Source organism: Aphelocoma coerulescens, chromosome 3 (genome assembly GCF_041296385.1).
Source record: "Aphelocoma coerulescens isolate FSJ_1873_10779 chromosome 3, UR_Acoe_1.0, whole genome shotgun sequence".
NCBI classification, from domain to species: domain Eukaryota; kingdom Metazoa; phylum Chordata; class Aves; order Passeriformes; family Corvidae; genus Aphelocoma; species Aphelocoma coerulescens.
Window position 1 is genome coordinate 93791128 of NC_091016.1, and position 19733 is coordinate 93810860.

Below are 19733 nucleotides of genomic sequence, written 5' to 3' on the forward strand. Positions count from 1 at the left end.
TTCTTGGTCCCCCTTACCTACTGGAAGGCTGCAGTGAGGTCTCACTGGAACCTTCTCTTCTCATCTCAACAACCCCAAGACTCTCAGCCTGTCTTCATAGGAGAGCTGCTCCAGCCTCCTAATCATCTTTGTGGCCCTCCACTGGACTTACTCCAAGAAGTCCACATCCTTCTTATGATGGGGTCCAAGAGCTGGATGCAGCACTTCAGGTGCTTGTGAGAGTGAAGCAGAAGGGGAGAACCACCTCCCTTGCCCTGCTGGCCAGTCTGCATTTGACACAGCCCAGGATGTGTTTGGCTTTCTGGACTGCAAGTGCACATTGCTGGCTCATGTTGAGCTTCTCAAGTCCATCTCCTCAGGGCTGCCCTGAGTCTATTCTCTGCCCAGATTTTTTTTTGTGCTTGGGACTGTCCTGCCCTACATGCAGGACCTTGCCTTTGGCCTTGTTGAACTTCATGGGGTTCCCACAGATCCACTGCTCCAGCTGAACAAGATATCAAGAATGATAAAGAAAATTTAACAAATTAAGGAAGAATTAATTCTTTTTGGTGAAGAGAGAGGAAAAAATTCTATTTTAACATGAAGAGAGATGGATATGGTTGTTTTGAGTAAACGTTTCTAATATTTCAATTACACAGACCACATAAAGGTATGCAGAGTTAAAAAAAGGAAAAACATAGAAAGTCATTATTAGTTTTTGACAAAACTGGAAAATAAATTAAGTGCTTCTAACTAAATGCAAACAGAGAAAAAAGCTCAGTGGTGGACACAAGCATGACAAATGGAAGTTAGGTCATAATAGTTATTACAGAGGCATGGTTCCTCCCAAAGGAAGAGGTTGCATTATAGAGTTACAGGATGTTCCAAGAGAAAATGTTCATCAGAGAAAAGCTGAAAAGGAATGGGAGTATGTATGTCTTCAAACTGTAAGAAATTTATAAGCAGTCTTGAATGAAAAATAAAATCAATTTGGCAAAATTAATGTAGAGCAATTGTCTAAGCACCAAAAGTATAAAGTGGTAACGTAAGGACTTCTTGTTGCCAAAAAAGTACAGAAGTAGAAGACAGAAAAATATCTCAGCTGCTCTAAATTAGTACAATTGAGTTGGTTTCATTGGAGCTACAGTGATTTGTATCATCAAAGATAAGTGAAAGAACAGTCTAGATAAAAGCAGAAGATGAAAGATGACAGCTGTAATCCTAAGCAGAAAATTTAAATGTGGACTATCATAGATGATTCCTGTTAGAGCTGGGGTTTATTAACTGTATCTGATCTCAGATTCACTTATGCTTTGGAACTTTTAAAGCTAGATTCAAATTAAGAGCTCTTTGATTTGTTTTTCCCATTAGAAAACCTGTAAAAAGAGGAGGAGGAAAGAAATAGAGGGGGGAAAATCCAGTAAAAAGGGGGATGACAGCTGGGGAAGAAAGAACAGGGCATTAAGAATTTTTCATAATACTTCAGGAAAGCTATTCTTTGCTATTCTGAGCCAGAGTGACATTCCAGCCCTGATCTCTCTGTGGCTTTGATCTGTTTTGTGGTCACTTTCAAACAGATGGGGTCTAATTCTTGAGGAAACACGGCTGTGTGAAAAAGAGCACTACAACATTTGTAAATCACCTCCTATACTAAACAAGAAAAAGGCACATCCTGTGTTTCATTTTCTTCTTTTAATGGTGTTTGCAGGTTTGGGCTAAGATGCAACATTGTGTTTCTTTACAGTTTAATTAGAGGATATGTTGTTAATTCCTATGTAACACATATGTAGTTCAGATGACCATCACTATGATTGAAAAAGTCAAAATAAAGCAGAGAAAGCATTCAAGAATAATAGATGGTTTGGCAGGGGGGTGATATAAGCACTGAATATCATAGAGACTCAGAGCTCAAATTCCCTATGTGTGTTGGAATTTACATTTGGAAATCTAATGAATTTCAGATGCTGGTTGAAGTTGCACCTTTATCCTGCTCCTCGACTCAGTCCCTGCTGACAAGATAGGTTTCACTGACCTCTGGTGTCTGTACACATTTTTTCTCTGCTATGTAACCCATTTAGGTTCCAGATAAAAATTGCCTTGCAATGTTTAAGACGGTTTTTTTTCTTTCTTAACTCAGGGATAGGCAAGTATAACAGAAATGCTATATTCATATACTAAATCCTCCAAATTTAGTAAGCTGTAGTCAATAACCTTGAATTTGTATTTAGTGCTTATAGTTTTAGTTGCCCTGAATTTCTCATGAAAAAATATGGAGCAAAAGGATTTTTAGCAATGGTTTTATTCCTTCATATTTTACTCAGAAAAAACCGTTTCCATAACAGAATAGTTTTGCAAACTACTGGGTCACATTTTGTCATCTTTATCACTTTTATTGCTTTATTGCTTTTAAGTGCTCCTTTATTTTAGGAAGTCCTTGTGGAATCCATTGAGATATTGAACCAAGGCTTAAACAGGTCAGAATACAGGTCAGGAAAAATAATTAGGGACAGAAAGATCTGTGGGATCAAGCTGTAATGCAGTTGCTTAATTTTTTGAAATGAGAGATATAATCTTTAGAAAATTGACCTCCTTTTTTTACCTTAGGGATTTAAAGTCCAAATTCCATGATCAGTCTGGGCACCAGGGTGCCATCAGCACAATGTGTCAAGATGGTTTATGATAATCTTAATAAAAATGGGGCACACAAGGATGATGTCTATGTCCGTTCCTACAAGTGTGATACAACTTTCTGATAATACGTTTAACAGATTAAAGACTTTGTGTTTCAGGCCTGTGTCAAAGTAGTATTACAGATAACTGTACAATAATTTCACTGCTCTATAATGAAGTCCAGAGCTACATTTCTAAGTGCAAAGCTGAAATAGGACCTTGTCTCAAGTAGCTAGGCCTCGTGTGGTACAGCCACTATCCACCATCTATGGCAATAGATCTTGTTGGGACTTCTTAATGATACATTCCCGCCCCCCCCCTCAACTGGAAATCATTCTTTACTTGCTTCTGCCATCAAAATTAATGTTCATCAGCCTACTTAACATGCAGTTGGATTTTTAGACATTTGTTTTCTGTAATTTCTCTAGGTAATGTGATTAAATTTCAAAAAGAAGTGGTAATAATAGGAATCAGAAAATATCTGGAAACACTATCAAGCAGACTTGTTTTTCAAATACACAGATTTTTGGAGAAGAAACAAAGTATGGGACATGTCTGATTCTTCCCTAGCTCCTTTACAGGATCTTTACATATGGCGAATGGCGCAGTCATGGAGGACAAGAAACAAAGGCATAGAGATATGAGGTGATGTATTTATTCCTGATGGAGACATTGCAATAAGGTGTCTCATGGCCACCACGCAGCAGATGTTCTGTTCAGGACAACACTGCTCTTTGCTGCAGCCCAACAGAGGTGGGGAAGAAACTGCTAGATACCCAAAAGTATCTGTCTCCATAGTTAATGGAGAAAGAATGGTGCCTGAAGAGGACAAATCAGAGCAGCAAATTTGGGCTATAACTGACTCTAGCAGTCATCACTGAAGACGTATATTTCATTATGTTGACCACAGATGGACCCATCTCCTTACCTGGGTTTCTGTCCTCTAGATGCCTAAGGAAAGATGTAAATAACCTCCTCAAACAACTGTTCCTTTATTAATGCATGCAGTATAGTTTGGAGGTAGGTATTTTCTTCCTATTTTAATTTTAAAAAAAATATATATACCTGGCAGTTAGCATCAGTAGTTATTTCCAGGCCACAAAATACCTTCCAAACTAATTTCCAGTACGTTCTCCAAAAGTTTTGTCTGGCAAGCAATAGAAATTTCCAACCTTTTAATGAGTAAAAGCATATTAAATTGGCCATATAGAAAGGGAAATTCTCAAAAGGTCTTGTACTGAATGGAAAGACCTGCATTAATATGTTTCTTTCCCAGGCATTGAAACATATAGGAAGTACATGCACTGTTTACAGGAATTTCATCTCGCTCCAGTTTATTAACACTCCCAGTAGCTGGTCTAACTTTGACATGTGCTTGGACTGAAAATCAGAATTTTATATTTTGTTCTCTGGTTTTGTTCCCCCTTCTATGAGATTATGAACAATTCCCATTTAAGCAGCACCTAGTAGAATGTTTTGTGTACATGAAGAAAAGGTTATACTGAAATAGACACGAGAAGGAGAGTTATGCTGAAAAACCACACACACATGGAATGGCCTCTAACATCCCTGTCATAGTGGAAAATATCTGTTCAAATGTTAGAGGCTCCCTGTTAGGTGGAGATAAACAAACCATATGAAATTTCATCTTGGCTCTTCACTAGGCACAGGCAGCATCAGCTGTACTTGTAGTTTTCCCCTTGATATGGTTCCACTCTTACAAGCTTGTTCCTGTGATGGAGTCAACATCATGTGGACACACTGAAAACCTCCTCAGGACACTGCCCACTTCTTTGCCAACCTGTACACACATATTCTGCAGTTCAGCACTTAGCAGGTGATGGTTTGCCTCACAGCAGAGCAAACGAGGGGAAAATAGGAAGTCTCTTCCACCTATCCTTTCCCTAAAACTGAGATTTTTTTCTGCTATTTCTTCTTTAGGATCTCAGTTAACTTTTGGTCAAATAAGCAGAACACATTTGTTCAGCAGATTGACCTTTCATAAAAAAAATCACATTATGAATCTCACAAAGTATTTTCTGGAAAAGGCAAATGTGTTCCTTTTGGAAGAAAATCTGCTATGCGCTTGCTCGTTATTTGGTGAAAAGAATGCTCTTACCAGCTGCAGATGAGACCCTTTATTGATTTCGTTCATTGCAGAGAACACAGGACATTGCATTTTGCTAGGAAAACTGGAAGTGAAGTTTTGTGTGCAGTTCAGTCTAGCTCGGACAGGGCTGTTGCTGCTATTGTCTCTGCGTCCCATTCCTGATGAATTTCACATAAACACACAACACACAGATTAATTTTTGTTGGAGTTGCCTTGTAGCCATATGGGTTTGCAGTTCCCTTTGCTGGTCCTTGTAACAATATGGAAGCAAGATTATCTGTTTGTAACTGATTTATTTTGTCTTTGTTGTAGTATTCAGGAGAATCTTAAGTATTTGACAGCAAAGAGAATATCAAGTATGTTAGGTTAATTCTAGATTAACTTGGAGGGCTATGTGGGCATATTTATTTTGTGAACAAATAGTAACTAATAAAACCAGAACAAAGAAATACAAGCTTGATCAAAATTAGTTCTGATGAACGACCTTTAAGATTTTGAACTTCATCCCAATTTAAGCAAGTAGTTGCATTTTTTCAGTAGCTTGTGGTGGGACATACTCATTTCACCAATGTCTAGCCTTTAACTAGAGAAGATGAGGAACTGGGAAAAAAACTGGAACAGAAATCCATATCCTAACTCACAGGCTGTAGCATTTTTTGTCCGTACTTTTAAAAAAAAGTGGGGGCAATATTTATTTTCTTCTGGACTTTTTTGGTAAACTCTCACATAATTTCCCAAGACTCATCAAGAAATCACAGATACTATTCTCATGGAAGAGGACCATTTGAGAAGCCAACTTTTTCAAATAACACTTCTTATCTTTGAAATTCGGCCTTATTTAAGGTTTCCATCCATAATATATCCCCCAAATTTATTTTTCCAGATGCAAGAGAATGTGAGCAGCTCCACAACTGAACTCATAAGAACTTGTTCACAAGGCTAAAGTATTCCTTGAACATCCTAACTTTTCTTCTACGTGGTCTTGGTCATGTTGAGACTCAGCCAGATTACAGTCCTCTCTCCATCCTTTTCTGAGGAAGCTGCTTGAATGAAATTGTTCAAATGTGTTGGACATGCTCAGATGTGTGGGGAAAATGAACTGCAACTCTTCATCATAATGATGCTATAAAAACCCCTTTACTAACAAGATGTATGGTGCTGTCATCCAAAATTGGACCTGACCCTGAAGATTTCCATGCGTATTCCAGCTCTAGTGCATTAGCTGTCCTCATTCCACTGTAAGCTTTGCATCTCAGTGATTACTCAAGGATAAGGGCAAATGAGGGGAAAACTGTGCTTGAAAGCTGAGAACTTGAGTTCTTATCAGGCCTCCAGCACACAGTTTGCTGACAAAAATTTGTTCTGGTCTCTTCTGGCAGCTGTGGGAACTGACAGTTACTTATCTTCAAGATAGCTCCTAAAGGTGAACCCTCTCCTCCACAAAAGAGGAAGCATTCAGACTGGTATAAATGTTTAGTCAAAAGAAACCAAGGGGAGGAAGTGAATTTAAATTGGAGTCTCTGGAAGAAGATCATCTGAAAACAGGCTTCTCTTTTACAAGACAGCGTTTTATCTGGGTATTTCCCATAATAGAAAAAATGAGTAATCTTGGAAACCTGGGAACAAATTAGTGAAGTATCAAAATATTTCATTGAAATTATGAAAAGAAGGATGCCTCCTCACTTTTTTTAGCGAAACATTGAAGTGTATTGGAAATAAAGTATTTTAGGGGAAAAGATCCATTTTTGTCTTGCTGTTAATGTCTACTAATTTTCCCCATCTATCATAATTCTCTCAGTTAGAAGCCAAAAAAACAGTTAGTGGAAGTCAGAGGTCCTGATGCCAAGGCCCCAAGATGAGAGACTCTATTTAACAAAAGTTTGGCCTAGATTTATATTATAAACAGAAATTAAGTGTAACCATTCAGAGAGCTCACAACAGTATTTTATTATAATCAGTGGCAAGAGTTAGAAGGACATCATCCAACTCCAAGAGTAGAGCACTGCTCTTAACTATAGGCAAAAAGACATAAATTAGGGCAAGTTATTACTCTGTCACTTGAGGATAAGCTAAAATCTAATTAACATCTGAAACTCTAAGACTTAGTAATAAATACTTCAGTCCTTGAGGTCTTCTCAACCAGTCATAGGAAGTCACTCTGTCATTAATAACTCAGTCATACTTGCTTTAGTCTCACATATGCCCTTAAAAAGAAAAGGCAAAATGAGGAGTCTAAAATAACAGAATGAGATTTATTAGGAATGAAATTCTCTATGAAAAGTGCAAGGCAATAACTTAGGCAAAAAAAATACTAATATGACAGGGGAACAATTACTTAAGTAGTTGTTCTTCAGCAAATTTGACAGCTGGAAGAGATCTCCATCTGAACATGAATGAACTATGTCAGATAAGAATGTTCTAGGATATTTTATAACATAGCTTTCCAGAGGCATGAAATAAACTTCTTTATTACCATTAGTAAGGCCTCAGCTAGATCTAATTTTTAGTAGGTCTTTCAGTGTGCATCAGTGTAGACCAACTAGAAACAGTGTAGAAAAAAAGGCTAAAATATCTAAAGAACTTGACGTGCAAGGGGTGAAAGATGAAGGAGAGGAGGAAGAATTTAATAACAATTTTATAAATACAAAATTTTGAAAAAGCCTATTTGCATGTATAAATTTTCCCAGTGGATGAGATACACTGCAAGAGGGAAATTCAGTTTAAACATCAGGGAATTTTCTTACCATAGGGAGTAGAAGTACACCTTGGAGAGCTTGGGAAACTGTGGAATTCCTGCAGTTGTGGTGTTCCTAAAGAGTAATAGAAACCAACTTTTACCAGGACTGATGAAGGTATAAATGCTTCTGACTGCAGTTGAGACATGGATTGAAAGACCCCATGCAACCAATTTTCTATTTTCTATAAGGCTGTTTTTTTTTTTTTTTTTTTTTTATTCTGGTTAATGTTTAACTCCTGCTTATGACCTTTCCATGTCAGTATCCAAAGAAAATAAACACTGACAATTTGAAAGAGCACATAGAATTAACTAAATATTCTCATTTCACTGAATGCTTAGCAGACTATAGGAAACTGGTTTGAATATTTTGGCCATGTGTACATCAGGGAAAGTGAAACAAATGAAAAAAGGAAAATTGCCAGGAAAAAGAATAATTAGTCACAGAATGATGGAGGGTATTAAATACATTACTAGCTGGGAATATTTAAAAGAAATTGTAAATAATAATGTAATAAATATGAGAAATGAAATTTAAGCCCAAAACAAACTTTGGTTGAAATGTATTTAGCTTTGATAGATTTTGCACATTCTTACTTTTTGGATAAAGTGAAAAAGCAGAAATCTTTTTCAGGTCAAGGTCTTTCTTAAGTTTGTTACCTTGTTCTAAGACTGATCTTTTAGCTTTTTTATGATCACAAAGACTTGTGTCTTAACTGGTGATGAGCAAGAATATCACTGGAGACATCAAAAATGTGTATCATGGTGACCTTTGCTAAACTGACACTTCTGTGCTTCCAGGAACATGACTTGCCTCAGAGAGGAAAAAGAATGCTGGCAGTGCTGTGCTTTCTTTGAGCCAGCATATACTCTTTCTTTCAAATGTACTTAAAAATGCATATGTTCTTTGTGGAAAATACTTAGGCGTCCAACACTGCTGTTTGTGTTCAGTGATAGAAAAGTCAAGCAGCAAAGGAAAACCTGACCTTCAGTCTGGTTGAGGTACTGTTGCTTTATTTTTCAGTCTTTTTATAGCATCATTTTGCAAAAAGAGATCTATTTTATCTCTGTTGTTGTTTCTTAGCCAAAGACCATTTATTAAATTAGTTTACTCCAGTAGGCTCAAGATGGCTGCAAATATTCTGGAGAGGAAAAGCTTAAGGAGAGGCTTTTATAGGGGAGTGACAGTGGCTACTTCCATCCTTTAGGAAAGTAGGACAACTGGACACAAAGAAGAGTGACATGTAAAAAGAAAATAATTTTTTAAAAAGTTTCCAGTAGGAACAAAAATGTTTCCAGAAAGAAGAACTGGAGCAGAGAAAAGGTTTGTCTTGGTCATCATGGCTAAACTAAGGTGAACTTTACATCTTCTGTGACATGGATGAAGTAAGTGATATTTCAGATTTCATTTGCACACTGTCTATCAAAAAATAGACAAATTCAAATTTACTTCAAATTTACTTCAGCTGTTTGGTAGTATCTCCCAGGTGTCCTGACTCTATCCAGATGTGCAATTTCATACTTAAAGTATTCATCTGAAGTGAGACCAGTTAAAGCAACTTTCAAGCAATGACAGGCCTGTCAAATGAAGATCTTATATAGCTTCCAATATCAGTGTTCCTGAAAGACAACGCAGTTTATCCTAAATGGATCTTACATATGATATCTGTAGGAATCTTGATGTATTCAGAAACATATTTATGTGAAAAAAAATTGAGAATCCTTTACAGGGAGTTTGAAAGGCAAAATATTTTGTATATGATCACAAAACTCAGTGAATCCCATTTCAGAGAACTCACATGCTGTTAATCTCTCTAAGACGGATGCACTGTTGCAAACATAATAATTCTGTCAGAACCACAAGCATTCCTTGTATTCTTAAAACTGGAAATCCTGCAGTAGGAAAGCGTATTCTTTGTGCCAGAGCACAAGACATGCTGAAAAACCATGCTGAGTTTTTCTGAAGTAGATTATCTTCACAAATGCCAGGAATGGAACATTTGTTAGCCTCAAGTATTTCTGGGAGTAGAAATGGAAACCACAATGAACTGCTGCATCTTGAGAAATAAATTCTTCATTGTATCTTTTTATTGTAGTTACCTTCTTTAATATGTGAACAGTGAGTGTTACAGTCATAAAAACACCTCAGCAACATTCTTGCTTTAACAACTATTCATAAATCTTAGGGTATATTTAAACCCAATTTCTCCATCATAAATAATATGACACACACATTATTGAAAAGTAATCCTTTTATACAGTGGTATTTGACTGCTTACAGGTGTTGAGAGCACAGACTTCCTAGGACATACCACGAGACACTTGCAGATGACCACATATTTATACCCAGGCACGAAGGAGCAGGAGTGTGGGACTGTCTTTATTCTGGTACTCCTATTTCTACACTGGCAAAGGATGGCTCTGGCAATTGCCAGTTAATGGCATGCAATAGGGATAAAAGTCCCATTTCCTCTCAAAATAGATCACACTCGGGGATAGAACATGATGTGTAATTTCAAAGTAACACTTGTCAATGTTGCCACTTCCAGCTCTTTCTGCATAGAGAGTGAAGAGCTTATGGACTATACTGTGTAAGCCCAAGAGAGAAAAAAATCTGATTTCTTAAAGCTTCTATGCAGTTCAAGCTGTAATGAACCATATAAGGACAAGGAAGGCCTTCGGTACTGGTATGCAAATGTTTATATCCACATTTCATATCTCATCATAAGATTTCAACATTCAGACCAAGAATAAGGGAACAAATAACTTCAAAGACATTGCAGCATACCTAAGAACAACCTGGAAGTACTATAGCTGAATCGGTCTTAAAAATCACTCAAAACTTAAAATTATTCACAGGAGGAAAAAATAAAATGGGTGATTTAATTTCATTTGCAGAAAAAAGATGTAGCAGGAGTATACAGACAGAATATTTGGTATCTACACACCATTTCTGTTAAAAGATTTCAGTGTTTCTTCCAAAGGTAGAATCTCTGATTCTTCAGAGATACAGCTCAAAAAAGACAAGACAATATTCAGAAAAGACAAAGCTGTTGGTAATTGAGATAAATGTTTTAGGTATATTCCTTAATTTGGGAAATAATATTGTATTTTGGAATCATGTAAAGGATTTTTATAAGACCATAAAGATGTTTTGGACTGAACATATTTTATCATTGTTTAATCTGCTGGGCCACATATTTTTCCCTTTCTACATTTTTCAGGAATCAACATTTTGCTTTTCCTCATTTTCCTGCTGAGTAAGAGACTATTGGAAATCAAGCAGGATTCCCACTGATGTCAGTGGGAACGGGACTTATCACTGCGTGCATGCATAATGTGAGTCATACTAGCCTAACTATCAGATGATCACATTTCCTTTATGCTACTCTTTTAAATTTACTTAATTACTAGGATGAAGGATTGAAGGGTAATTCACACAGGAAAGGAGCCTGGGAGGTTTCTAGTCCACTGTACAGTTTCTTACACTCAGATGCTGCACATAGTTATGGTTCTTCATGGCATAAATTTTCTCATGGGTGGTTGTCAGTACTTCCAAGATAAGAATATTACATCAACCTTGATCCTTCTATCTTTCTTATCTCAATGAGCTGGGCTTTCATTATAAAGCAAAGACCAATTTATCTAGTTTTTCTCATGCTTCACTTGGTTTGAATTAATTTTTTCTGATAATTTTACATTCCAGCAGCTTTTACTCCTTGTCTGTAAAAAAAAAAAATATATATATATTTCAGATAATAGCAGAATGCAGTTAGTATGGAGTGAGTATTTACATTAGATAAATATGATAAAAATGATGAAGCATTTTTATATTTGTAGCATGTTTTGTATTTGTAGCATTGAGGTGGTAAATGTGAAAATCTAATTTTGTAAGAAATAGTAAACAATGCTCTGTCACATTCAACTAATTACACCAACAACTTCAAAATGAACTGCACTGATCACTGTAGAGAGCTGTATTTGCATCTCAGCATCAAGGTATTCAATTCAGAGCAGAATCTTCTGTAAGTTTTGAGAGATTTCAGACAGATTCTTTGCATTCATAAGCCTAATTCAAAGTCAATGGCCACAAAAGGGCCAAAACCAATCTCTCATGCCTGAGAAAACATGCTATAGGCAAAAGAAATGGGGGGCGGGCTAGAACATGGCACTGTAGTTAGGATATAATAATCTGTCAATTTTGCTCACGGGTGACAGTGGAAAGTTAATACCTGAAAGATTTAGAGAACAGTCTTAGTTTTTTACCTCACTTTCCTATCTGTGAAATTGGAACATTAACTCTACTTTTTGCAAATGTCACGCTGTGGCCTCAAATGGAAATAAGTGTGTCAGCATGGCTGTAGTCAATGTCTGGAGGTCTGGAAAAGAGTTCAGATCTAGAAATTGATGTCTAGACCCAAGGAAAATTAGTTTATGCCTTTTGTGTGCTGTGACTCCTGGGCTTCTGTTTATGCCCCATTGCATGCTTGCATTGCGCTGAGTAGACTGGAAAGAAATCATCATGCAACTCATCATATTCTGGATTTGAATAGCCAAGAGATGGAGTCTGTAATACCGTGTCAACTTAAACACCTCTGAATACAATTCAAATGTGTAAGTAAGTGTGTAAATATGTGAGTATCCTGTGGCATTGTGTTCCCTGTATAACTTTTGTAACACCAGTAACTGTACAGGTGAGAATTATTAGTTTTGCAATGTCTATATAGAGGCTTGGAAAGATGAAATGAAATTTAAAACAAGAGAAGTGTATATAAACCATAGAGAAGAGCAGCATTGCTGCATTTCACTAATCATTCATTTTTACATTGCTGAGGTTGGTAGTGAGTAGGACGTTCTCCATTATGGAGAAAGCTCTACTGTCTTTAATTTGATCTGCTTCTTTCTCTGTCTCACTCTCTTTGTTTTTGTTTGTTTGTTTTTAAACAGCTGTATCTCTGTTCTCTATGTGCTTAATATCAAACAAACAGAAATGCAAAAGAATTAATCAACCTGCATCCTACATCCTGGAGACTGAATCTTCCCCATCATCCAGTATGCCATCCAAGTCAAAGCTTTCTTCCCAGTGGCTCTCTTTGTCTCAGCATTGACAAACAGGAGCTTTGTGGTTGAATATCTGTGGTATATCTGACGCTTCCTGGTGGAAATCATCTGCACCAGAAAATCCTGTCTTCTGTTCCCAGACCAGATTAGAATCACAGGTGCTAAAGTTAAAATGTACAAAGCTACCAAACATATGTGGTGAATATTTCACAACTAATGTAAAACTGTCTAAGAAACCGACAAATGTAAATGCTCCAGGGAAGAGTTCCAAAAAATACAAATTGCCTGTTCTTCTCAGCAAGGGTCCTTGATCACAGTTCAGATGCTGAATGCTGATACTGTGAACTTCATCATTGCTCAACAAGCAAGTCCAAAACCTACACCATTTGCTGAGTCAAGTCTTGTATTATTGGGCCAGCTAAGTCAATGTCATTGATTCCAATTCCTCATGTTGTTGAAAGAGGTTGGTAGGACCTAGGAAGTTTTCATATCTACATCAAGGACTCCAGATGATCTTGTACAAGAAGCATGCCATGGACACAGAGACTATTTTGTAGAAAACACCTTGTTTTGGTGCTTTGGTAGTTGACCAAAGTGCCTTTTTATTTTTTTTTTCCTAATTACATCTTTATATCATGCATGTAAATCTTCTTGTTGAAAGTGTGCGAGATTAGGATACACCTATGCCATATTCCCTTGCAGTGAGAAAGATGCATGTTCTGAAATCTTTGCAAATCTTTTTTCTGTTTTTAATTCTGTGTTTTAAAACACCAGAGATTTTTTACAGAGTCCATCCAGCAAATTTATTATTTAAAATTATATTAAATCAATCATAATTTTCCCAAATGATGCAAATTCTTTGAGAAGTTAACTCTAAGGCAGATATATTGCTCACAAGAATAAGATAAGAGCAAATATAATGATAATATAATAATAAAAAAGATAATTTCTAGCTCATAAAATATTTAATTAATGGTTATATAAAGTTTTTCTTCACTTTTCTCTACTTTTGGGATTTTTCATAAACATTCATTATTTGGATAAGACTATTGGTTTATGTCTCCATACTCAGGATTTAGTTGCTGAGTTTATGATTTTCCTGAAGAGCAAGAATCTCCTAAAACTAACAATTTTTAATTACAAGCATTATGCATTTTTCCAAATTTGAGCCTTAATTTCTCTAAAACAAAATAAGCAATTTGGGATGAAAAAAAATACCTGGGAAAACAGGTAAAGGTAACAAATTTATGCAATTGTTTCTGTTTGTTTAGAATAGATGAAGAAAACCAACTTCTTTCACAGAACGTGACAGAAACAACAAAGACACTGACAATTCAAATATGAAAACACGTATATATGCATGACATGTAAGCATGAAGGCAGTATTATGATCTTTTTACATCAGAACCTTCAGGCATAGTAGAAAGATGCACCTGAGACCTGAAGTTCATTGCCTAAATTCAGGTTTTGTTTGTAAATTTCTTTTAGTGAAAGGAGAGACATAGGTACCTTGAGTGGATATCTCTGTGAGGAAAAGAAAAATCACTCTTTGGCAGTGTCTGTCTACTAGTTCTTGACTAGATTTTTTTTACTGATATAATTTTGAATAGAAAAATATAAACTTGAGAATATTTATCCAGTGTACTATGTAAAAATTTTTTTTCCGTATTTTAAAACTGTCAGGCTTGACTAGATATTCAAAAAGCAAAAAAATTTTGTGATCTTCAAGATAATTGTTGATGTATAGACTGTAGTGTTTATCTGCTGTCTTTGAGTTCTGTTATCTCTCTCTCAGAGAAGAAATCTAGGCTTGGGCAAATGAAGTTGCATTGCCAGCAGTGATTTTGAGGACAGACTGTCCTTTGGACTATTACTGAAACATTTGTCTGTTTTCCAACTGTCATAGCAGCAACAGTTTGGAAAGTCTCCAGAGAGTTTTTGAACCCAAGATCACAATTCCTGGCTGAACTATATGCCACTATAAAACTCAGAGTAATACATCCAAAGACACAAGTAGTCTAGAACAACTCTAAATTTCCTTGGCTTTAAGGTCTTGGCTGGCAAAGAGCAAAGTTGGCAAAAATCCTGGCTAAAACTTTCTCCATTGCTTTTCTTTGTCTTGAATTCCACCTAAATATCCAGTTAGGAAGCCCTTCTTTTGATTGCAATTTATTTTACTTTGCAACTAGTGGTGGATGCGAACACACCATCCCTGGATTTTCTGAACAATTGTCAGTTAAGGAAATTCCAGAGCTGCAAGGCAAGGTCTGCAAAATGAAGATGCCTTTTGGCTCACCTTTCTGCTCCCTATTAATTTATCTTACTTCATGAACAAGTGCAATTGCCAATAAAAAGCTTCGCAATCTGTCTTTTGATTTATATGTAGTTCTGACAAAATTTTTCTTGGAAAGATGCCTGTGATTTGACGTCAGAGCTCTTAATACATTTGCTTTTCATCTAGCGGTTGGATTAAGCAAGCTGCCATCCACTGACGCCTCTACTTCCCCCCATCACATTTCTTGAATATTTGATTCTGATGATATGGGCTGGAGGGCTCCTTCCTCAAAGGAATGGCATTCTCAGCAGGACGTGGGAAATTTATTGCAAGGGTACAAATATGTTCTTTCTAAATTAGCTATTTTAATGGAATGGTGAATGTTTCTGTGAGCTTCTATGAAACCATCTTTTGAATTGTTCTGTTGATTCAGTTTAGCTTTCAAAATCCTTCCAGAATGAGCTTTTGTCATACTACATATTTGTATTATTTTCAGAAGGGATGTTCATGCCCTCAATTGTAATTATGGTAGATACTGAGCCAAAGACTCAAAAAATAATGTAGAGGTGCTTGCTGCTTTCCATTGATTCTATGGGGAGCTAGATGCCTACATCTTGCCCTTAGAACTGCAATTATACTCAAGGTCATTTCAATCCGTCCCTTGATTCTCAGGTTACAAGTGTCTAAGGTGGTCCAGCTTCCCTGTACCGAAAAGATTTAGCAGAACATCATGCTCTCTAAACAGATGTTGTAAATATAGCAGTTAGATTTATTTTTATTATATATGTAAAAGGCCAAAATCAAAGTAGCTCATGTGGTAGATGATGGACTATATTTTGACACCCTTTCTGAAGGCGCTGGAGATTCGCAGCTGAAATCAGCTACACCTACAAAACTAAATGATATCTGTTTATTCAATGCTACCCTCATGGTTTTAACATTTAAAGTATATTTTTAAGAAAGACTCCAAGAGTCATGTCAACATGGCATTGCATTTCATCACTGTGCTATGTTGCCTTGTAGAGGCTTGTGCCCCTATTTTCTTTGCAAGTCAGTTTTGCTTCTGTAAACTTAATCTCCTTTAAAGTAACAAGGAGGCCATGTGGCCCCAGTTACATTATAAAAAGTAAATTCCATATATGAAAAGAGAGAGAAGTGACAAATCTGAATTATAGATCCTTTGTGGCCAAATCACAAAAGACAAATGAAGAAAGGTCAGTGTTTGTCAGTTCCAGTCTCATTCTCTGGGGTGGTGTCAAACACAGCCAGTTTGATCCTGATGTGCTCACTCTGAAAAGTGTCTGTCGAAGGAAACGTCACTTATACTCTGATCCACCTACTTGCCTGCCCACTGAGTCTGCAGATAAAAATGTCCAGACTAACAAGACTATCTGTACTCTACAAAGTACAGCCCTTCTTGCTGGAGCAATGCTGTCAGCAGCACCACACAAAAGGAAATTTACCTTTCCTGTCTAACATGAGGTTAATAAACGTAATTTGACACCTGCCTACAAACAAACACACACACACACACACATATATATAGGTACACACACATATATTTGGGTTCAACATATCAAAAATGTGATTTATCTCAAAACAGGGCAAATGTAAGACTATCATATATAAGATAAAGAAATTAATATTTTGCTATCGTCAGGGTTGTATGACATTGATTGGAAAACAATTTTCAATTTTAGAGACTGAGACTTCAGAAGAGATGCAGATATGTGAAAGGAGTACAGAGAAGATTAAAAAATATGTCTTTCTTTACAAAAATTGGAAATTCATGTATAAGCCTATATATAACACTGTGAAGCAGCCAGTGAAAATGAGGTCCCCCTGAATGATGGTAAAACTCATAAGATTTCCAAGACCTTCTAGAAAAACTTTTTGAAGTATTTTTTCCTACTTTCTCTGAAAACTTTTCTATGGCCACAGTTTATGCAGTGGAAAATCCTTTGTGTGAATTTGTTCATGGGCAAAAATGTTCCCTCATTTGCTTCTAGGAGCCTATCATTCTTCAGACAAGCTATTTAATATTATAGAGCTGAGGAGCTGTTCTCAGGTATCTATAGCTTTTAGAATGGGAAATAATCCTTAAAAGACCAAAAAAGCTCTAAAAAGGCAAGTAAATTTTAATTCCATAAGATGTCTCCCATCAGTGCCTTCTTTTATTTAATGTTACTAATGGATACTCTGTTATCAATTTTTCTCACAAACTTTTTTTTTGAAATATGTCAATATTTTAGTTTAATAATCTAAGCAAGTAACAATGAGAACTGGGAGCAGATTTTTTTCTTTGAATTAGTCACTGGAAAATTAGACAGAAGAAACCCTGCAGAGTTAACAATTTACTGGAAAGCTGCAGTTGAGCACAGCCATCAGAAAGAAAATGTGGGTCTTTATGATATTTTGTCACTATTTCATGCATATAGGAAAAACCAGCACAGGCTGCAGCAAAAGTGTCAGCTCTAATTTGTGGTGCTGTTAACATGAATATGCAAATAGAATTTTAGCAAGTTACCAAGGGCCTTTGCAGGTTAAAAATATACACTTTTGCGTACACGACTGTTTTGCTATTTGTGCACACAAGTAACATGTTCTTGATGTGCTGGGTCTTTTGTGACTCTTTCATTGACTAGACAATTAATGAGTTTGAGTCTCAACTTACTATTTCTGGAAATATGTAGTTTGTGTTTCTAGACAATCATGAGTTAATATTATTAATGCTGACTAAAATGGCTGCAGAGATTTATTCGTTTCCTTTGTGCCAGGTCACATTCACCTGTGATTTAAGATTTCATAGTTGTTGAAGTAAATCACCAGACATCAAAATGTCACCTTTTGTAAGGCTGCATGGTGAGTGAAGTCTGTTAAATCAACATAAAATCTTTAGGAGAGATAAAGCAATAAAACCTAAGACATGTATTTGTGCTCCTGGTAGAAATCTGAAGTGTCTTTTGAGTTTGGTGTTAGTATAGGCTCTTCAGATTTTAAAGTTTATTTTGATTATCATTTAATGACAAATGATGTGTGTCTTTAAATCCAGGAATAGGTTATTTAGTTTGGTAAAAGGTACATCAATTTAAGAATGTATAATTCCTTTCAAATCTCGTTATGAAAGGCTTTGAAGTCACTATGGAAAATCAGTACCTCCTTTGCTGCTGCCTGTTTCTCATAATGGCACAAATCCTCACAGACTCATAACTGAGTTTCTGGGTGTCTCTGTATAATGGTGAATTGGCACATGGTCAGTCTAATTTCTCAATATGCATATTTTCAAAGTCCAAATCTGGCATAGAAAAATCTGTTTTATGGTTCATTTGATTGTACTGCCCAAGTCCCTCTCAAATGACAGCTTCAGTGCTGAAATTGAGACCATTGATTTGTGCTTGAGCTGAGAAACAGAGAGGTCACTGCCTTCCTTTAAAGACCAGGGAAGTACAGATTCATCTTCCTCCTTAAAATCCATTTCTGGTAAGCTTTTCTGAAGGGCAACCCCTTCTCTGGAATGCTTTATGGGAGCTCTGAGGGTGTGTGAGGGACAGCCACCAGAAGAAGAGGATGCAGGTCTGGAAATCCCATTAGGCCAGCCAGTAAGCTGGCTCCAAGTGAGCTGGGAGCCAGAAAACATGGTGACCAAGAACAGGAGATTAACCATGGGCAGCACTTCCACTGCTTTATGTGGAAAATATCACAGCTTATTTTTTTAAGGAAATAAAAATAAATCAAAAAAGAGAAGCTGTCCAAATGCTTTTAAAGGGCCAGAAATAGGAGCTGATTCATGGTAAAATTTTAAATCTTATCTAATGATGATTGTCTCTGTTTGCATGTTCATGTAATTGCCATAAACAAATTATACATACAGAAAAAAATTTGCAGTTTAAGTGGACAGATAGCATCAAACTGGCCACATTGAGATTAAGGGAATGCCATGGTCCTGTTCAGGCCAGGGGCCCATTGTGATGCACTTCTCCAGGAATGATATCAGCATGAGGTGTAGAGGTACAGCAACCAGAGTGCCTCTTCCCATGAGGCATCACCTGCTTCTGCTCTCAGAAGAAGCACCAAAGAGAGCCGTGCATTTACTCTTTGCTAATTGGGCAGTTCACTGCCATGTCAGAGCTCGGGGTCTGAGGCTGCTGTGTATTACTCAGCACATCTGGATAAAGAAGCCAACATAAAGCCGTGGAGCTGTTGACACTGAAGTTCTTCAACACTGAGGCAATGGTGGACTAATGGCAGGCAGCAGGCAGTCTTGAATCCACAGTGCAAAGTGACACAGGTGAGACCTCAGACATCAGCTGCTTTGACATAGTGTTCTTCCAGATTTGCAGGGGTTTCTGGAGTGGATACACTATCCCTCTGTATCTCCTTAGGAATCTAAAAAATGCCTGACAGGGACGAATCAGTGGCCTGTGAAGGAACCACTCCGTTTCAGGCAGCAAGGGAGCACATAAACTTGGCTATTGGGTGGTGTACTCCCTGGAAGCCAGAGCATCCACTCTCACTGCATTAGCAGCTCCTGAATAGTTAAACATACCTTCTCTGGCCTGAATGCAGATCCAGAGAACAAATTCTACTGGGCTATGTCTCATAGAGTTCCCCTCCTCTCCAATCAGACAACTTTCAGGAAATAAACTGGAATAGGGAATGAGGCAGTCATCAGCAGGGAGCTTCAGGCACTGCTACCCCTTCTAGGTTTCCCGCTCAACATGCCAGCCCTTGTGCCCTTTTCTGTTTACTATCTTTCTTCATCTCCAAGACCTTCCACCATCTTCCAGCTAACAAAGCACTCTGGAGGGGATTCCAGTGAACCTTGTTTTCCAGTGGAAAACATAAAATCAAGAGCAAATCAGTTAATGCATTGAAATTGGGTGTTTGATCTGGTCACATGTTCT